Source organism: Solanum stenotomum, chromosome 3 (genome assembly GCF_019186545.1).
Source record: "Solanum stenotomum isolate F172 chromosome 3, ASM1918654v1, whole genome shotgun sequence".
Taxonomy (NCBI): domain Eukaryota; kingdom Viridiplantae; phylum Streptophyta; class Magnoliopsida; order Solanales; family Solanaceae; genus Solanum; species Solanum stenotomum.
In genome coordinates this window covers 33,483,425-33,506,739 of record NC_064284.1, presented here as the reverse complement: position 1 = coordinate 33,506,739, position 23,315 = coordinate 33,483,425, and the positions used below count along the sequence as shown (strand labels likewise).

The window sequence follows — 23,315 nt, the reverse complement described above, 5'->3', positions numbered from 1 at the left end:
GAGTGAATTCACAAGTAAAGAGCTGAAGAATCAATGGCAATTGTGGTCAATAATGAACTGCCAGAGAAATTGAGCCATAACCATTTCTTGTATATGAATACAGCAAATACGTCTAGAGTAGTTCTGGTTTTATTCAATTGACAGGATCAGAAAATTATTCTGTATGGAGTCGATCGATGTGAATCGCTATACTTGGCAGAAACAAGTTGGGATTCATCGATGGAAGATGCAGGAAAGAAAACTTTGTTCCTAATCTCTCTGATCTATGGGAGCGGTGTACACGATAGTTCTTTTATGGATAATGAATTGCGTTTCAAAAGAATTGTTGAGTGGAATTATGTATTCCTCTGATGCTTGTGCAGTGTGGAACGATCTTAAAGAACTATTTGACAAAGCAGACGGCTTAAGGATTTTCCAACTGCATCGAGAGATTGCAACTATGTCTCAGGGAACTAGTAGTATCTCTGAGTATTTCACTATATTACGATTGTTTTGGGTAGAGTTTGATAACTTGGCTCCATTTCCTGATTGCAATTGTGCAGGATCTCGAGGATTTATGGAGTTTATGAATTGACAGAAGTTCCTTCAATATTTTATGGGACTCAATGAGTCTTATGAGCAGGCTTGTGGCCATATTCTGATGCTTACTCTGATTCCTTCTGTGAATCAGGCTTACTCTATGATGATCGAAAGAGAGAGTCAAAGGAACATGACAAGTGTTACTAGTCAAGCCATGAATATAGAGATATTAGCTTTTTCATCTGGAAGAGGCACACACAACAACTACAAACCCAAGAAGAATTGGAATATTCAATGTAATCACAGCAAGATAATGGGACATGTTAAAGGTGATTGTTAAAGGCTGATTGGCTACCCACCAGATTTCAAGTTCAAAAAGAAACTTGGGAATCCTAATGCTCCTAATGTACGGGGAGGTGATCAAAGGTCACAGGCTAATTTTGTGAGAAATGATGATGGGAGAGTCTACAATGATGCGGGGCCAAATCGAGCTACTTATACTAATCCAAATAGAGATTTGCAAAACAATGGTAAAAGTGCAATGATGACAAACAATCACAAAGGTGATGGGTTTTCTGATGGTTCGTCTGGTGATTGGTACAGAGGACCAGGTCCATCCAACTACACTCAGACTCAATACAATCAGATGGTCCAACACATGGACAATCCAAATCATTATGAACAGTTTCAGAGGATCACTAATAGAGAGAAAGTGGGAGATCCTTCAGCCAACATGAACAATATGGGAGGTAATGCATTTGCTTCAATTCTACCTGCTACTGATAGTGCAGGTAATGCCTCTACTCCTTTTATGCCTAGATCTGAGAAAAACTGGATAATAGATACTGGAGTTTCTAACCACATGATCTCTGATAAAGATATTATGAACAGTAAGGAAACCATTAATGTTATTGTTAATGCAAAGAAAGTTCATTTACCTAATGGAGGAACAGTCAATGTGTCTCAGATTGGTAATTGTGATGTTATGGATGGGAAACCTATAAGTAATGTTTTGTATATTCCAGATTTTAGATTCAATCTACTATCTGTTTCCAGTATCACTAAGGAGTTACAATGTTCAGTCAATTTTTTCCCTGACTTTTGCATATTCGAGGACCTCTTAAGTGGGAAGGTGTTGGAGATTGGTGAGGAGAAAGATGGTTTGTATTTGATACAACATAGGGTGCCAGACCATACAAATAAACCACATATTAGAGGGATGGTAGCAGCAAGGAATAAAGTTGACATTTTACTATGGCAAGAGATTGGGACATGCATATATTGGAGCTATGGAACATTTACTTAGTCTTTATCACTCTGAATGTAAACAAGCTTTAGATAAATGTGACATTTGTCCTCTTGCTAAACAAACTAGAATGTCATTTCCCACTAGTAGTTCTAGAGCTGCTTGTGTTTCCGACTTACTACACTTAGATGTATGGGGACCATTTCATGTTCCTACTTTTGATGGCAATAAAATGTTTTTGACAATTGTGGATGACCATTCTGGGATGACCTGGATATATTTGTTAAAGTTAAAAAGTGATGTTGTGGTAGTTTTGAGGGACTTCATCAAGTTAGTATTGACTCAATTTGGTAAAACTGTGAAGACAGTAAGATCAGATAATGGGACAGAATTTGTAAACTCTGCATGTTCTTCTTTGTTTCAATCATATGGGATTATACATCAGAAATCTTGTGTTTATACCCCACAGCAAAATGGGGTGGTGGAGAGGAAGCACAGGTATATCTTAGAATTAGCTAGAGCCATCAGATTCCAAGGTTCCATTCCCTTGAAATTTTAGGGACACTGTGTGCTAGGTGTTGTCTATATGATGAACATACTTCCTTCAGTAGCTTTGCTAGGGAAGACACCCTTTGAGGTGTTTCATGGTTGCAAATGTACTCTTGATCATTTTAGGACATTGGGATGTTTATGCTATGCAAAAGTCTTGCCACCTGGTGACAAGTTTACCCCAAGAGCAGTGTCTGCAGTTCTTATGGGCTACTCGGAAGTGTCAAAAGGATATGTCCTCTACAATATGGAAAGTCGTGCTTTTTTTGTTTCCAGAAATGTAAGCTTTAAGGAAGATGTATTTTCATTTAAAGCTTCATCTCCCTATCATCCTATATTTTCAGATACCTATATAGGTGATATGACAGATGTTCCTGAAGCAACTCTAGCTCCACTATTAGATGCACAACCTAATGATCATGTGGTTGATCCACAAATAGATGAACCAGCAGTTGATATTCCAGCAGTTGCAGTCCCTAGACAGTCCATTAGGCCAAGAAAATTGCCTACTTGGATGAATGACTTTGTTACCAATTCAGCTGCTATCTCTACACCTTATCCATTCTCACAGTCATTGAGTTATGCACAGTTGTCCTCCCAATATCAAGATTTTATCCATGCCCACTCTTGCATATCTGAGCCAACTTCTTATCAAGAAGCTTGTACAAATCCACACTGGATTTCAGCCATGAAGGAAGAGATTCAAGCACTTGAAGTTAATCATACCTTGGGAACTAGAACCTTTGCCACATGGCAAGGTTCCCATTGGATGAAAATAGGTATACAAGGTGAAATACAAGGCTAATGGTGATCTAGAGAGGTACAAGGCTCGATTAGTGGCCAAGGGATATAACTAAAAGGCTGGATTGGATTATCAAGACACATTTTCCCAATTGTGAAGATTGTTACAGTGAGAAGTGTCTTATTTATTGTTGCAGCTTTTGGCTGACATATTCACCAACTAGATGTCTATAATGCTTTCTTGCAAGACGATTTATTTGATGAGGTTTATATGACCTTACTTAAAGGTTTTTCTAGCCAAGGGGAGAAGTCATGACTGGTATGCAGGCTAGTAAAGTCCTTGTATGGTCTTAAGCATGCTAGTAGGCAGTGGAATATGAAACTCACTGATGCATTAGTGGCTTCTGGCTTTATACAAAGTAATTGGATAATTCTTTGTTCACTAAAAGGCACCATGAAGATATTGTAGTAATCTTTGTGTATGTAGATGACATGTTGGTGGCTGGCAGCAACCTGAAGTTGATTGAGCAGACTAAGGAAGAGCTACAAGCCAAATTCAAAATAAAAGATCTTGGAACTCTAAGATACTTTTTGGAAGTACAGTTTAGTAGATCATCCAAAGGAATATTGATGAACCAAAGGAAATATGCACTTGAAATGATAGTGGAGCTGGGATTGACTGGTGTCAAGCCATCTTGGACACCATTAGATATCAACTTAAAATTGACTACAGTTGAAGTAGATAAAGCAGGAGGAATAACAAATGATCGCTACTTGACAGATATAGGATCATATCAAAGACTGATTGGAAGACTGTTGTATTTGACCCTAACAAGACCAGAAATTGGATTTGCAGTGCAGACATTGAGTCAGTTCCTACAGGGTCCAAAGATATCACACATGGAGGTAGCTATCAAAGTGGTTAGATATGTGAAAAGGGAACTTACAATGGGAATATTACTGAGCAGTAAAAGGGAAAATAAATTAGTGGCATTTTGTGATGCAGATTGGGCGTCTTGCCCCAATACAAAGAAGGTCGGTGACAGGATTTCTGATTAAGCATGGTGGTTCTCTAATATCATGGAGATCAAAGAAACAGATATCCAGGAGCTCAGCAGAATCAGAGTACAGAAGTATGGCCTCAACTATTTCAGAACTTGTATGGATTATTGCATTATTCAAGGAACTTGGAAAAGAACTGGAGATGCCAGTGGAACTGTTTTGTGATAGTAAAGCAGCATTACAGATAGCTGCAAATCTAGTTTATCATGAGAGGACAAAACACATAGAAATAGATTGTCATTTTATTCGGGAGAAAATTCAGAAGGGACTTATCAGACCACTATACATGACAACACATGAGCAACAGGTAGACATAATGACAAATGGGTTGATCAGGTCACAACACGAGTACCTAGTATCCAAGCTAGGGATGTTGAATGTCTTCACACCAGCTAGTTTGAGGGGGAGTAATGAAGTTGGAGTTGTGACTTAACGGAATCAATGTGATTGTTAGATAAGACTAGTTAGTTGGTTAGTGGTAGATAGTTTCTAACAGAATTAGTTATTATATCAGTTAGTTAGTGATGTACAGCTGTCAATAATACTTCACATTAGATGTGTATATAAGTAGGAACACTTAGCTTATTATGTAAGCAACTCAATTACATTTTGTATACTCTCTTCTTTGATCAGTAATGGAAATTACATTTTCTACTTTCTAGTTCTCTTTCTTCTCCATTCCAAATTATAGCTTTCTGTATTTGCTATTTTGTCATACATCCAAAAAAAATGAAAGAAATAAGCATGATAGCATCTTTGGACCTACCATGCATATAGCAGACTCTAAAACGCTAACACGACTTTCTTTCAAAATGTCACAAAGGAAGGGAAAAAGAAAAAAGACAATGCAAAACGGGAGGAAGATAAGTCATTACCATTATCCTAAAAACCTAAGAAGGGCTTCCTTTCCAATAGCAAAAATTCCAACCGAAAAGCAAGATACTTCCTATAAATATAAGAAACATATACAGAAGTCAACAATTGGAAAACTGTTATCGAATCGCATCTACTCAAGGTTTATTAGATAAGAGGATCAAGCTAAACCACTGAAGAATCATCAATTAGTTTAATGTACTTTCTCTTTCTAGTTAAGTTAAGCTCTCATGCATGTTACGTACGTAGATTTGTGTGTTGTATACTTGTGAAGTCGGAAGGGAAATAAAAATAAAATAAAATAAAAGACAGCTCATAAATATAAAAGAGATCACCATTAATAAGCTGGATAGAAAAACACCTTAAGAATAAGTAGAATCACCAAATAAACATTACATTATAAGCCTCCTTATAGATGATTTAAAACTCAGAAGGATACTCTGCAGGCAGAGAGAGAGAGAGAATCAGCGCAGAAGTTGCAATCACAACCTTCAAATCTCTATTATGAGAAAACTAAATATTACTTAACATAATTTAACATGATAAAAACAAATTACCCTTTCGTTTACCTTCTCAAACACTTGTAAGGTTTCTATTTCCTTACAACATATTTGTCAAGTTGATTGGAGAGATCAGCAAATTCATCCATTTGACTATTATCACTTGTAAACGCACTAAATTTTTATTTTCAAAAATTTATAGGCAATGATACTTTAAGTTGCAATCTTCTTAGCAAATTAAGATGAGTCATATCACGTGGTTTATGGAGACAAAAAGAAATACACGTGTTTACCAACAGAACAATACATATGTTTCTATCTAGAGGGGAAAGTATTACCAGTTTACCCCTAAATAAATACCCAAGTTTTAATCCAACCTTAACTACAATCTAAATTGCTTTCCGTACAAACATAGAGTGCAGTATTCGTCCCAACCCTTGTTGGCTTATTAAATAGGGTAATACTAGTTCTGTTGCACGTTTATCCCAAAATACTTTATATAAATTTTGTATTGCAAATGACATATTTTATTCCCTTCAAATCTGTTGTTATTTATTAAAACAAATCCATCATTTTTCACAATAGATAGAAAGTACATATATCTTTCTATTAAAAAGAATACATCATTAATTTTAAATTGACTAAAAATGCATAAAGTAAAAATAATTAACTATTGAACAAATATAATATTTGAATGAGGAATCTAAAATACTACATGCTGGCAAATGTATAATGTGTGTAAACTTTGTTAACTTTTATGGAAAAATAACTTAAATACACAACGTTAAGTTCCTTATTGTCTATTTTTCCCTACTTTTTTTAAAAATTACTTAAATTCCTTATTCCACTTATACCAAATCTGCCAGATACATGATTATCTTTTACATCCCACGTTTCACCACTCCCTATGTCACTCCTTTTTTTTCTCCCTAAATTCACTCCTTTTCAGTTACAAATCATTATCCCAAATTGATTTTCAAAAAATTTCTCTCATAATACAACCATTTTCAAACTTTGTCTTCTCCGTCCTCTCTCCCAAAGTCTGCCATTGTAGCTTTCATCTTCTTCGTTCAATTTTTATTTTGTTTCTAGTTTTTCTTCTTGATACATATGGATCCTGATCCTACATCAAATCTTTATAATACTAATCGAACAATATACGACTCTAATGATGAAAATTGGGCAGAAATTAGATCAAAAAGTTTGCATGACCCATTAAACTTGAATAATCAGTCGATCAAAGATGTGCCAAAATTGCCTAAATCAAAGGTTGCAAAAAACCCCCAAAAAGGGGGAAGAAAAGTAGCACCCGCTATTTCCAGACCTTCATTGCCTAGAGTATGTGTTTTTAATCTTTGTTAAACTTGTTTGTGATTTGTATTGCGTTTGATATCTTAGACTGAAATTGACTGATACATTATATGGATGTGTTATATTGTTTATTGGGTTAAATCATGATACATTTAAAAACCCTATCTTAGTTTGATACATACTGATTTGAGATGTAGTCGAAACTTATAAAACCCTTGTTGTATATGTGTATCGAAAAAAATGATACATGACAAACCCCAATATGAAAAAGAGATTTGTCAAATTTAACAAAAGAGTCGTTGATGTATCAGACAGGGCATCCTTCTGTATAATGTATCAAGTTTTATAATACGACTCTGTTGAAGTCTTGTAGGATGTATTTTTCTATGTATCAACTTGTTTTTATTATGTATCATTACTTGTTGTGTAGTGTGATTTGGTGTTTTTATTTATGTATCATAATCTATCATTATAAATAGTATATGTTCATTTTGCAATCAATCAAATATGTTATAAAAAGGTACCATTAATAATATATCATATAGGGCATCCTTCTGTATAATGTATCAAGTTTTATAATACGATTATGTTAAAGTCTAGTAGCATGTATTTTTCTATGTATAAATTTATTTTTATTATGTATCATTACTTGTTGTGTAGTGTGATTTGATGTTTTTATTTATTATAATTTTCTTTTTCATTTTGCAGTCAATCAAATATGTTATAAAAAAGGTACCAACACATGCCATAAGGTTTGGTGTCCCTTTTAACACAAATTTTTTGGAGGAGTTCCAGAAGTAGGGGATGTTGTAATTGAACTGTTTATTGCTACAATTTTTGGACCCTATTTAGACATTCCTAAATGTAATTTTCAGGGTCAAATCAGTAAATGTATGTTGTTGTTAGAATTGGAACAAGGCAACTCAAAGGTGTTGTATATTAGGCATGCAAACGGGGGTATCTTGAAATTTGGTATCAAAGAATTTGCAATAATAACTGTTCTTATATGTAAAGGCAATACCAAGGACTCTGAATACCCAGAATCAACTCCATGTAGGCTATTCCAAAAATATTTTCCTGGTCCAGTTAAAAGTATAAGCAAGAATCATCTAGTCCAACGATTTTTGATGGGCAACTGGGAGAATAATCAGGATGCTCTCCAGATGGTTATCCTGTACTTTCTCTATACATTCATTTTGGCTCAAACTGGTGATTCTTCAATAACTGTTAACGAATTCTTTATGGTTGAAGATGGTAGATATCAAGTATATCCTTGGGGACAGATTGCATTTACAAAGCTCATGGATTCACTCTACAGGATTTCAATCTTAGCAAGCAGTTGTATCGGTTATATGGAATGCCTTATGCACTTAACGTATGGACTTACGAATTTGCATCCCAATTAAATCCTGAAATTGTTGTCAAAGAACGGAATGTCATCCCTAGAATTTGCAATTGGAGGGTTGTGGCTTTAAAGCCAAAATTTGAAATGCTTATGACTAGCATTTTTCAACAGGTAACATTGAATCCCATTTAATATTACATTTCATACATAACTAAGTATATAGTTTAAGGTTGCAAGTTTGTATTTTTAAAATCATTTTTTTCTCTGTTAGGATACATAATTTTATCTCTTAATATTAAAAAAAATTGTTTTTTCAGAATGCATGTTCAAACACTGTTCCAACACCGAAGGAACTTGCAGCTTTTGATTTACCTGAAGATGAACGTGATCCTCCTTCTTCACCCACCACAACATCTGTCAATCCCAAGATCGTTCAACCGAATGACATTGCTGATTTCGATGATTTCTCCACAAGACCTCCCGAACAGCTATTAAGGAGATCATCTAGAGTGTCTGATATATCATCTCCACCACCACCAAAAAAGAAGAAAGAAAGGGGATACACCTAAAACAAAAGTGTCAGAACCCAGTCAGCCAGATAAGTCCAATGTATTATTAAATCAGTCATTTTCTATTCCAAATGTTCCTCCGACACCGGCTGCTAATGTACACAGTTCTACAGATGCTCAAAAAGTCAACTATGTAATTCCAGATATTTAAGAACAGAAAGATCATTTGAAGAATTACGTAAGTAATTATTTTGATTTCATTATTTTTTCTTTATATTGACTCTAATTATAGTTGTTTTTTTATAATTGTTTGATAGGTTGACAAGAAATTTGAGGAACTTGTAATCTTGATAAAGGAAAACCACTCGCAGTTGATGCTATCTCGACACAAGGAAAACAACAAAGTCGATCCTCAATCAAGCAATAAACAACCATCTCCACATATACAAACCGATCTTGCTGATGCAGTTGGTGTAGCTGTTGATGTTGGTGTATCTGTTAATGAGGGTGGACATCAAGTTAATGTCAATGCAGAGGTATGTATCTAATACATTGTTTGTAATTGTCGTTATACCTCATACATTAAGTATGTATTAAGAGTCAAAATCATGTGTATCAGCACATATAGATCATGTATATAGTTAAGGTGATTCACTGAATCTTCTATCTCATTAATCAGTATCTATTTCAACTTTATATTCATCACTTATGTTAAATAATGTATCAGTAACAATTATGCTAACACTTTTTTTATTATTAAAAATTCAAATATAGATTGATCATACTATCAGTAACCAACAACAAATGAAGCGTTTTCAGAGCTCCAACCTACATATGAAAGTACTCATGTTGATACTGAAGCAAATGATCCTAAGAAGGTATCAGTATGATCAAAACTTTAAACATTACAATTTTCTTTGTTACATTATCCTCTTTTATATATATATGATACATTATTAGTATAATGGACAACTGATACATACAACATGCTTATATTCAGGATGATGAAGCGCATCAAGCCCCATAAGATTTAAATGAAGTAAACATGGATGATAATGGTGCTGACACAGTTCAACACAACATCCGTCATTTTGTGCCTTATAAAATAACAGTTGATACATCGGTAAATTTATCAATTATGCATCATGACACTAATATTCATTATATGTAATGATACTAAAAGAATAACATCAGATTATACAGGATTCTTCCACATCAACAACAATATCGCCCTCAACTCAAGCAGCAATAGATGCACTTGTATCCGATCTAGGAAAAGTTCATATTCCTGCTAAACCATTGTGTGTTTACAATCCACAGGATTTAACTGGCAGTCATGATTTGTTGTATGATAGTCAATTACCCGCTGATATTCCAACCACCGAGATTGTTGTTAGAAGTCATTCAAAGACTCCTGCGCCTAGAAACAGGATACCTTTAAGAATTATTCAATCTCCATACTTGACTTCTTTTGGGTCAAGTGAGAAGGGAAAATAGAAATTATATGACGATGTTCGTCTGTATTTCTCATTTGAAGGATGTGGGATTACATATCAACCTTCATCTAAACTAATTGATGAGTATATGCAGTGGTTAACCAAGGGGCTTCTCAAAAATCATGCCAATAAGTATGTTTTATACATATATTTTGTAAATGTCTGGATTAACTCATTTTGATGTAACCAATTGATAATACAAACATTATCACAGGAAACTATCAGAGGATAAATACAGATCAAAAGTCTCTTCTTTTGACTTTGAGATGATGGATTTTGTTGTTACATTTCCAATTAACAAGAACCGGTTCTATGCCATGTCACAGCCAAACAAATGTTGGACTGATCAGGTAAAGTTCTTAATGAAACAATTTAAGCGTGTATCAGATACATTGGTATAGAACAACATGATACAAAAAATCATTCCGGATACACTCAAATAAAGTATCAAATTAGTATTTGTTTAGATTATCATTTAATGTATCAATTCTATCATAGACCTTTTTAACAAGTTTCTGATTTTGTTTATCATGTTTTTTATAGCACATCGATGTTGTTTTTTATTACCTCCGTAAAAAATTAAAACTTCGCAACATGAATCAATACAGATACACAACAGTCAACTGCTTGTTCATCTCACACATCAAAAATACCTATGAAAGGTATTACCTGGCTAATGATGATGATCTTATTAGTACCCAAGAACACATTGATTGCGCTTAAGTTGTATCTGTATATGAGAGGTTAATCACTAACATCATCAAAGGTTTTGATATCCCAGCTGCTTTACCATGGCATCTTGAAGACGATGTTTACATCCCGATTAATTGCATAGGACAATTTCATTGGGTGCTGGCTGTTGTTGAATTGAAAAACAGAGTGATAAGGGTGTATGACTCTTCATTAGGCTCAACGAAAAAAGCAATTTTGTACAAGATAAAAATGTTGTCTAAAATGCTTCCTTCTTACCTCATGGACAGTGGATTCTTTGAAAAAACTGAGCGAATAAACTTTGTTTATTGTGATGCGTACAAGGACAATTATTTTGGTTCACTTTTGGAGGCACAAGTTCCTTTCATGGTTGAATTTGCCGAAGACATTATGCAACAAATGAGTGATAGCCTGTAAGTATTATGCTTTTATTATTTTTGAATCATGTATGATTTAAGTTTATAACTGATATTCTGCATTTTTGTAGAGACTGTGGGTTATATGTTGCTACATTTACGGAGTATCTGAGTGACCAAATCGAAATATCATTAGTTGATTTTCTTCATGAATACCTACGCAAAAGATATGGAGCATTGTTGTGAAGTTATGGCAACGAGAAGGCTAAGGGTGCATACGTTAGTGAGAATGATGATCCACCAAAACCTAAGAGTATAGTCACACCACCACCAGAAGAAGATTTGGGTCACGTAGTGTAGTAATTAAGTATCTATGCATAGATAATGTTTTATTTTTTTTATCATTTTGACAATTTCACTCATGTTTTACTGTGCTTTGATACTGTATGGACCAACATACTTTGCTTATAAAAAGTTAAATTTCAGACACATTATTGCATTACATAAAGAAAAAGTGCAGTATATAACACATATTGTATCTGATACATGTTTTCAATATTATTATGTATCTTAAAAGTAATCATATATAATAACATATTACTAACAAATATATTTTTGAAACTTTAACGTATATGATTCATTATTTATAATTAATATTATACATGAAACATAATATATATATATATATATATATATATATATATAGTATATGATACACAATTCATAATTATTGTGTTAAATAAACTGTTTACAAAATTAATTGTTTAATGTATGTATCATATAAATTATCACATATAATAGCTTATTGCTAACATATAGGTTGTGTATGTTTTAATGTAAACGATACAGTAATCAATTAATGTATATGATACAACAAACGTTATATAATTTGATGTATATGATACATTACTGAAATTATTTATTATTTAATGCATATGATAGATTAGCTTATACGTTAACCAACATTTTATTTATAATTATAACTGCACCTTAAAATTTATTTAACAGAATTAACATTGATACACAAATCATAACAAACTATTTTTTTGAACAACAATACTTATTAATAACAAATGTAAACAATACAGTTTAATTATTTTTGAACAACAATATTGATTAATAACATTGATAACTGTTTACGTGAAAAATTATTCAACAAAAACATTAATGTCATATAAACATTATGATGATTTCACTTTTCTTTTAGAAAGAAAGTACAAGTTCTTTTGTTGTGACCTTCTTGTCCACATTGTCCACAACAATTTGTGTTCACTGTAATCTTTTCATCTGCATTCTTTTTTCTTCTTTTCCTTAGTCGTCCAGCTAATCATCTGTATCTAGGTGGATACACAGTTTCAGCTACCATATCCTCATGAGCTGACCAATCTTCCTTATCTGGCATTGGAAGCATTGGAATCTCATATGTTTTTGCTAATGCATCAGGCTTGTAGTAATCAAAGCAATATGAATGCATATCTTTAACATTCTTTTCCTTTAAAACATCGATTGCATGTGCGCAAGATATCTCATCTAGTTGAAATCTTCCACAAGAATATACTTTCCGCTCAAGACAAACAATGTATCTTCTTCCAGCTTCATAAATCGAGAAAATAAATTCAGATGATAGAACAACCTGCGTACATTAAAAAAGTCACCTATAAAATTATTTCAAAGAAATCATGTTCAAACAGCAGAATGAGACACCGCATTAGATACATAGAATATAAAATAATGTATCATGACACATACCTCCATCTTCGAACTTTTAGATGCGTTTATAATCAATACCTCCTCAAATCTTCTCCCCAATGTGTCCTTTGTATAAGAGGCTATTTCTCTGTTTTTGCAATTCCAAGAACCAAATAGAATTCTAACTTCTTCCAAGAATTCTAATATAGACAATTGTCGTGCTTCAACAAGACAACCATTGATACATTCCGCAATGTTCGAAGTCATCATTCTACCTCTATTTACTATTGAATGAACTCTCGACCACTTCTCATACCTTGCATCCTCAAGGTGCTCCTTAACCCTGTGATTAACTTTATCAACCTTAGCCATCAATTTATCAAAATCCTCCTTTCTGTATGCCTTGGCCATAGAGTAGAATAGATCACATAGGGTGTTTCTGCTCCTTTTGAAGTTTCCACAGACATTCTTCCAAAGTAGCCAGATGCATGCATAATGAGGTATATTTGGGAATACAATCCTTACACTCTTCATAATATTCTCATTCCTATCTGATACAACACACATTTCTTCGCGCTCGCCAAATGCATTTTTGAATTGTTCGAAGAACCATGTCCACGAACAGTCATTTTCAGTGTCCACAACACCATATGCCAATGGAAATATGCAACCTAATTACGGAGCAACACACATTATTTCATTTGATACATAACATTTACAAACACCTCACAACTACAAAAAATACATGCATGCCCCATCAAGTGTGCTTGCTGATACAAATGTCCCTTTGTAAGCTCCACCTAGATGTGCACCATCGACAACAACTATTGTTCTGCAATAATCGAACCCCCTAATTAATGGTATTAAGGCTACGAACAGATACATAAATTCATCTTCCTCAGTCTTCTGCATCCTTATATAAGAATTTGGATACACAGTATTTAGCATGTATATGTATCTCGGCATCTGTCTATATCCAGCCGATGGTTTACCCCTTATCATTTCTAGTGCACGTTCTTTAGCACACCATGCCTACTGGTAAGTTATTTGAACCCCATAGAATTCTCTAATATCAGCAATTATATCTTTCGGAGTATGAATTCTTTTATGGTTAACCAATTTGGGAGCAGTCACACCACTTGCAAACCCGACTGTTGTTTGGACTTTGGTTAGTACCCTATCCTGCATTGGACATATATGTTCACTATTGAAGTATTTAACTTTGAAAACAACAGATTTTTTTCTGCAGAAAGCCTTCATAGTCCAGCCACATTCATCCGAAAAGCACACCAACACATAACTGTACAATTTTCTTCATCATATTAAAACATATAGCAGTTACATGTTATAATATATAAAACATTAATGTTCAAAGTAACCAAAGAATGATGTACATTAATGTATCAACAATTTTCAAAGACCAACCCAATTAATTTAGTGTATTTTTTTGTATTAGATTCAGAAAATAATAATTTATCAACGTATCACAAATTTTTGGAATGTATCGGCTACATGATTGTTGGGACTAAATTATTTATTGTTTCAACAGTATTATCTTAACGTATCAATAGTATTAACTCAATATATCAATAATATTAATGACCAACACAATTATTTTTTATCAGATTCAAAAAATAAATAAATAATGAATTATGTATCAAAAAATAACGGTATGTATCGGCTACATGATTGTTGCGATTAAATTCTTTAATGTTTCAATAGTATTATCTTAACGTATCAACAATATTAACTTAATGTATCAACAAATAATGTATCATTATCAATCTACCACTAATCATATTCAACAAACTAAACAAAAAATTAAAATCAATGACTTTCTAATTAATAATGTATCATACATTAAAACAAAATAATGGTATCACCATTTATAGATCTAAAGAATTCAAACACATTGCTTCAAAATCAATGACTTTCTAATTAATAATGTATCATACATTTGTCTAACAGATCTCTTTACTTTGCAATTGAAGTTGTTCTTTATCTTATATTTCGTCATCACATCTACGAGTGTTGCTTTATCCTTATATAACTGACATTTCTTCACATCTATACTATTTGAATCAATTATGTAATTTGTAACTTTCAATTCTGGAATATAATACGAATCACAAATTCTTGATTCAACCACCGAAAGAGCTTCTATATCCTGTGTTGTGCCTTCTACACACGTAATTTCTCCGCATGTTCCATCAAAGTTATGTACATCACCGCCAATATTTTCATTTGTGTCAATGCATAATGGATACATTGCAAATCCTGGCACACTTTTTTCACTACTAAATAAAGTTTAACACCTATGTCGTTCTTAATTTTCATTGGAGACGAGTTACCTTCTACGATGTAACGAGTTTCAATGATTTTCCTTGATACATCGATGTCCAACTCGGCTGAAATTACTGCTTTGAAATTAAAAAACGAAATTGATTGTCCAACAATGATTTCGTCAGTTTTGTAACTTTCATATTTCACTTCGCTGACCTAAATTCCTGAATGTCTCAGTAAAATTGATATATCCATCTTGTATCAGCAAAAATTCAGAGTTTTATTCATATTTCTAGCTTTTTTCCAAATCGATGGATGTTCATAAATTGTTCTTCAATGTAGAAGATATAATTTTAAAAATTGAAATTTGTAATGTCAGAGTAGATTACCTATTAAGATAAGGAATGTTTAGGATCAGTTAGGCGTAAATTAAGCTAATTAAATTAATAGAATTAATTATTACATTTTTTTTCCTTTTTTAGTGCAACAATAAGTTTTTTACCTTGTATCAGTGACAATGTATCAGAATGGTAGCTATGTATCATTCGCCTACCTTTTTAAGAGATTTTTTGTAAAATGTAAATTAGTTGGGATAGGATATAATTTATATCTTACACTATGGGATTCCTTTAATCTTTACAACTTTTATTGGGAGTATTATTAATAATTTTTTATAATACTATCACTTTAGCAACTTATGAAAATTCAATCTATCTAATAAAACCATATTTTAATAGCATTAACATAGTTAAGTAATTGAAATCTTAACGTACAATTACACAAAAAGGAAAGAGATGACCTTTAAATTGGTAATCTAAATTTTGCCTAATATTCTTCCCACTTTTAGTATAATTATTTTTTGAGTGCATTCCATATATCGTGTCATATATCTACATGGAATACCAAGTAATTATGAATATGATCATTAGTTCTTTTAGGGTTATTATAATAACAGATTGTGGAAGTAACAAAAATAAAGACCATTAAGTTTTACATTAATTGTTTTTTTTAATAAAAAAATGACCTTTTAGTTTCTTTTCTAAAAAAATGATACATCAATAACTCATTAACTATTGTTTAATAAAAACACACAAACTTAACCCTTCGGGGTGGCCCAGTGGTTTGGGCTTGGGACTTCCATGTTGGAGGTCTCAAGTTCAAAATCCCTTGCCAGCGAAAGCAAGGGGTTTGTCTTCTGGTTCGAGCTCGTCGCACCGGATTTGCCTAGTGTGGGTTACCTTTCCTATGTGGTTTGCAAGTTATTGCATAGGAGCGGAGGTTTTACCCTGTGTTCACCCAAAAGGGTAGTGGTTGTGGGTTTCCCTTGTCATAAAAAAAAAGCACACTAACTTTTGTCGAGCAAGTTCATCTAGATTTTTTTCGCTTACTCCTTTCAAAGAAGATCTGAAATATGGTCATCCTTTGCAATTGAAAATCATAATATTGTTAAACTACTATTAATGGACCAATAATAAATCGGATTAGAACAATCATTATTATAAAAAAAATTAAAAGGAGAATATTTCTTCCTTAATTATTTGCTAACGGGAACACAAACACAAACTTAGCATATTCAACTTTGGAAATGACACAGAAAGACATCATATCTTACTATGGTGTATGCAATAACATACAAAACAATTGCATTCCCTCAAGTATTTATCGAATAAACTATTGGAATGACCTTTAGGTCAAATTTGTGTTTATGCTTCCTGCTCATTGTTTAGAGCTTTCTTATAGCGACCCCAAGTCATTTATGACTTGTTGGATTGAAAGTTCGTTCACTTGGTCATTCATTTAGTTTTTATGCGAGGTTTAGTGTTTTGAGAGCTTTTGAACCTGAACTGTCAGTTTTTATCAAAAGTTCAAGAATATAACCTCAAAATCCATTTCTAACAATTTCATCAGCTCCAGAAGGGTCATTTTAGGCTAGTACCATAGATTACACGAATGAATCTGTCAAGTCAAGAAAACCATACGTAGCAGCAAGGATAGTGCATCGCCAATTTATTGTTATCGCTCGGGAGCCATATAACCTCAACATAACATTAAAATTATAAATCAATATAGGCATTTATCCCATCCATCGAGAAAAACACATGTCTTACCGAGGCATTCAATGTGAGTTTGTGCGATTAGGTGTTTTAACATACAAGTTAAGGCCTAAGTTTGACTTTTGTCAATATTCTGAGTAAACGAGCTCATATGAGAATTCTATCAGGACAGTTAGCTCTGAAATGTTGATTTTTGTCTAGAACGACCCTTCGTTTAGGCCCCGAGGCTTTCGGGCTAATTTTGAGGCCCCTCGTGGCTTTTGGCTTAAAATGGAAACTGGGTGTGGGACCCACTTTTTGTCGAAATGACCTTGGATGGGAATTTCCATGGTTATGATGAGTATGGAATGTTGTTTTTGATGGGGTAACATAGTTCTTTTATGCACACGGGGTTCCGAACGAATCTCGGGTACCCTGTCGAAATTTTGAGGCCCTAGCACATTGCTGTCAACTGAGGCCCTCACATTCGCACACCTGGAAATGCGTTAGTGAATGACTGGGCATGGCCTCGCGTTCACGCGCGAGCGCGAAGGCCACCTACTGGGCCTTCTTACTTAAGCCTTGGTCGCGACCAACCTTGACCCTTGTTGGTAAAATTGTGATTTCTCTTTCGTCCGAACTTTGATTTTGGTGATTTGAAGTCCCACGCGCTCGTTATATTCAAGTTTACGTGGTGAAGTGATTGGGTTGTGTTGGTGACTCTCGGTTCGAGTTAAATTTTGTGCGGAAGCTGCTGCACGTTCTCCTTTTATTTGTGTTTTTATTGTGTGGTGTTGTTTCCGTTATTTTAGGCTGAGAACTGTGTGCTATTTTGGTACACAAGTTCAAGGCATGATTTAGGACCTTTTGACAAAGTCAATTACAGAATCTCGGACACAGATCCAATGATTCTCCTTTGACTCTAAAAATTGGCATGTCTCCGTTTTAGGTGATTTTAGTGTCTCTACGACCATATTGAAGTTGTATTCTTATTTTTGATAGCGCAGCAGCGTACAGAGGCTGTTCAAAAGGGGAAAGCTTTGACATTGTGTTGGTGTGACATTTTCATATTAATAAAAATATATTATATGTCACATTATATATCATGTTATGTCTATTGATGGACATTACATTTGTGCCTCTTTACTCTCATCAATTGTGGAAGAAAGTGGTCATCAATTTTTAGTAACTTAGGTAACCAACATGTCACGCCCCTAGTCTACACCCTGGACGTGGCCGGCACTCGGAGACCATTGTTAGCCCCGAGGGAACCCTTTGCCTGGCTAATTAACTCAGCGGAAGACATAGCTCAACACAATATAAGTTCATAAAACAGCTTAAATGATAAAATCTGGCCAAAATGGCAACTTATGTCTCAAAATAGAATATTTGTAAATACATAAATGAGAGACTCAACTACTGTCTAACAGTCTATGAAGCCTCTATAATACTGAGATAGATGTTGGGACAAACCCCACAATATCCTAATAAAGAAAAACTAGGAAAGCGAATAAAAGAATCCTACGGAATGCAAGGAGACTCACCACTGACTCTGGAGTGCTCGACTAGATCAACGGCACCTGGATGTTGATCTTGGTTACCTGCGTCTGCATCATAATAAGATGCAGGCCAACTGGCATCAGTACATTGAATGTACGAGCATGCGAGTTGGAAAGCTACACAACAACTTAAGCTTGAAAGGAGTACAAAGGAACACTTACCTTGGCTCTGTTCAACTCATGAATAACTGAACTCAATGTAAAGCAATAAGACACATACAATATATATAAATCTTGTAAAACAGTGTAGACAACTTAGTTCGTTAAAGATAAAGCAATAACAAATTCAACTTTACTTATATAAAAAAACTAATATAACTTTAGTGGGAGATTCTTTAACCGACAACTACCGCTATGAGCCTTAGTGATGATACAACGTTTTACCTCACGTTACCCAAGGACCATCCTATACCTTGTCGTGATATAGGATCTTACTTAACTTAGTGGATCCACTAGATTAACCTATGTGATCATCTAAAAAGTATGACCCGTTAAATCCCATATTGGCTACATGGTTCTTATGGAGAGTTGAGTTAATATGAACTCGCGTCCCCAATTCGGTGCTCAATACTACTCCCAAAATACACTTTAGCTCAGATGTGTTTTAAACACCTCTTTCTTTAGTTTGAGATAATTGCTCAAAGTTTAGCCCAAAGGCTCTCTTGGAATCGATGCTCCCTTTACTGAAAACTAGCCCAAAGGCTCTTTTGGAAATCATAGTTCCTTCCTTGCTCAAATGTGAAAACATTTATAAACTTCTTTCGGAATACTTAGTTCCCTAATGACTTTTAAGAAATGAACTCAACTATTTACTCTTTACTTTACTTGAAACTTGAGTCTTAAAATGAAGTTTAAACGTTTAATAAAGACTCTTAAAAACTTTAAGAAACTTTGCTTTGACTTGCTTCTTAACTTCTAGACTTGACTCTTAACTTCTTTGACTTTGATCTTAACTACGCTTGAATTGGATTATGGATTCAAGGTTCATGATGTTTAGATGTACCTTAGAGTGTTGAAATCAACTAGAAAACATAGGTATATCGCTTAGGAACAAGTACAAAAGGTGGGGAACGAATGGGGAGAATTGGCGTCCCTGGCGCTCTGAGAGGTGCGGGGAGACAGCCCTTAAAATTTAAAGGAGTTGTTGGGGTGTGCTGGCTAGCGCGTCTCCCCAGGGGGTGAACTTTAGAACCCTTTTTGGCGGGCGCACTGGTTGGAGCGACGCACCACCCCCTTCCCCAGGTTTTAACGTTTTTTCTTCTCCGTTTTTCATCTCTTAACCCTCCAATCTTCCCTAGTTCTTTTCCCAAACACTTAGGGTCATTAGTACTCTCAATACACAACCAATCTAACTTGAAAAACAGCTCGGAAACATGAATCAACTCAACCCCCAAGCATCAACAACTCAACCAACAAGAACTTAACGAATTTCAACAAAGTTCTTCAAGGACTTCCTAAATTTTCATTCAATCAACAACCATTCTCTGAATAGAAATAAGATGGGAGTGTGGTTGAACTAACCCAACATGAAAGGATCTCACATACCTTAATAGGGATCTCCCCTGATGAATTCCACTTCAAAAGCTTTGTTTTATTTAGAAATATCATTTAGACTGGTTTAAGAGTCGCCACTTAATTTTTAAAGAAAAATTAAGAAAATCGGTTTTTTTCAACAGATTAAAACAGAAATCAATTGAAAATATACAAAGGATTCGGGGTTCATATTAACATTTTGGGAAGGGTTTGAAAGCACCTAAAATGCCCGCTAACACGCAGTTGTCCAATAATTAATTATTTGGCTGATGTTTTAAAAGGTGAGCATACTTAAGATAAGTTGGGAAATTTAACAACTTTTAAAGATTTAAGTTATCTTAAGGACAAAAGGGAAATATTAAAATATATTACTTGAGTAAAATATTTTGCAAATTTATTATTATTATTATTATTATTTTATTTTTAGTTGAGTAAAAATGAATGCTTACCTAATTTTGGAAAAAAAAAAGATTAATTCGGGTTGGCTATCCTTAGGGATTTGAATTGTGATAACCTTAAAATTAATTTAAAAAAAAGACAAGGATGCAAATAATAATAAATAAGCGAACATAAGACGTAATTAATAAAAGATGGGCCTAAGTCTGGCTTTCCTGTCCGTCTGGGCCAGTACTTGGGCCTATTGTTGTTTTGGGCTTTTGGCCCAATTTTCGCCACATTTGTACATGTCCTAGACTAAATTGAATTTTTTTTCTTTGGGCCTGAGGCCCATCTTCCACCTGTCCTAAACTAATTTGAAATGACACTTCTTTGGCCTTAGGCCCAATTTAACATGTCCTAAACTAATAACATAATAATAATAAAAACATATGGGGTTAGGCCCAAACTAACAAAATACAGTTGAATATCGAAGGCTCTTAGGCCCATTCTCCCATTTCCGTATACACTAGGTGCATACTAGTGCATACAAACTCGTATATCATCTCCAAACACTTGTACGCTGAATCCATGGAATTATTCTTCACCTTTTATGGTTGGCTAACTCAAATAAACACGAAATTGGGCCTCCATGGCTCAATAGGAGAATGCAAGGATCGAGCCCGTAAGGACTTGAGCAGATTTCACATGCAAACAGACAAAAGCAAAGGAGAAAGAATTAGAATAGGATAGGATCCAACATTTTACCATAATATTTGAATCACAAGTAAATGAAATAAATGGAACAATCGACGTAATATATACTAAATAACCCAACTGACTTTAGAAGATAGGGCCACTGTATAAATACGCTCGTATGATGGATTTAGCAAAAAAGACAAGACTACAGGCATATGACAAGCACTTAATGAATAGAGGATAGACATTGTAGGGATAATTAATTAACAACACATAATGGGTAAACGACGAGACGTAGCAATATTTCTCGTAATTTAGCATCATAGAGCACATCAATTAAAATAATGAATAAAAACGTAACACTATCAAAACATTTTATTTTTTAAAAAATAAATAAAAATAAATAAATAATTAACAGCATGGATAACTACACACTTTCATAACTGCATGAGCAACAAAAATAAAGATTAAAACAACAAAATTTGAGCTGATGCAGACAGAGGGAACAATATTGTATCAAGATGAATATATTCTCATACTTAAGTTATGATCTTAATCACAAATAAATCACATTTTTAAGTAACTATAGTACCGAAGCAAGTAATTTTAAATAACCTACAAATGAAGTCTATCTAAAATAGAATAAAAGATTAAACTATATAAACATTCAAACTCAAAGGCATTACCAGACCAATTTGTTCATAGTTATTAAAAGGTGGTTTGGGCTACTGCTTAACCGACATACATTAACACTTAACAGATTTGAGAAGAAGAGTAATGCAGCAATCTTCATAACAGAGAAGTAGATAACCAACGAACATTAGAATCGACTTGAGAAAATCACCCAGGTGCATAGATCACATTAGAACATTACAAACTCAACGATACCAGACAATAGACAAACTATGGAACAGAACTTTCCGACATCAGAAACATCACATCAAAAATACAAAGAGTCGAGAAGAATGCTATAAAGGAGGAGACGCTACCTTTTTCTGGGCAGCGAATCGGCACGAAACGAGCTAGAAAAGAGTGCTATCTCCACCACTATAAGGAGCTTTGCCGGAAAGCTTGAATGAAAACTTCGAAGGCAAACCTTAAGAAAAATTCGGACCCGAAAGCTCTTGACTAACTAAATCGGTTTCTTTGTAAGTCTCTATCTTTGTGTATTTTATGTCTCTCTAACCTATCTTTTTCTTCCTCCGATGTACGTTGCCTCTGACTTAGAAATTTCTCCCCCTTTAATATGAAGAAGAAGAGGTGTTTTATAAAAGGGGATTTAGGTCAAAATTTAGGGGGAGAGGCGGCTGAAATTACCGAAAAGCTTGGGGTAGAATCGGAATTCTCCTCCACCCCAAATTCAAAATTCTTGCTTCCAAAGTTGAGACCAAGCTGTTGTTGGTAGATATTTCACCCAAATCCCACAAAATCCGGAGGAGGGCAGCAGCGCGGATGGCTCAGATTGATCCAAACGTCCTTATGCTCGGCGTGGCGTCATCCCGTGCGAGTAAAGGACAACAAACGCTGCTGCCAGGACGAAAGCACAGGTACTTTTCGCTGCTGGAACAGTGCTTTTTGCTGCTGATGTCCGTGTATTTGTGAGCTGCTGCCGTGTATTGATGTTTGAGAACGTTGGAGCTGAAATGTGAAGGTTCTGGGTTCTTTTTGGGAATGGGCAATGGGCCGGGTTATGAAGTTAATTAGTTGGGTAGGGAAATTTGGAATGGGCTGCATTGAATTGAAAAAGGGAACAAGAGTTGGGAGAAATGGGCTACCGAAAGAAATGAATGAGGATTGGGCCAATGGTTTGCAATTTGGCCAATTAAATTTTATTACTTTGCCAAATTGAATTACTTAGCAAATTCGGCTACAATTCAAATAGGGTGAATTAATTTACGAGCTTCTCAATTTTAACGAAATAAAATA

General features: G+C 34.3%; 2 pseudogenes; one reads left to right on the top strand and one right to left on the bottom strand.

Annotated features, from left to right (window-relative positions):
- Positions 1-6,600: 6,600 nt before the first annotated feature.
- LOC125858890 (uncharacterized) lies at positions 6,601-11,578 on the top strand (annotated as a pseudogene).
- A 967-nt stretch (positions 11,579-12,545) lies between these two features.
- LOC125858889 (uncharacterized) lies at positions 12,546-15,445 on the bottom strand (annotated as a pseudogene).
- Between the last annotated feature and the right edge of the window lie 7,870 nt (positions 15,446-23,315).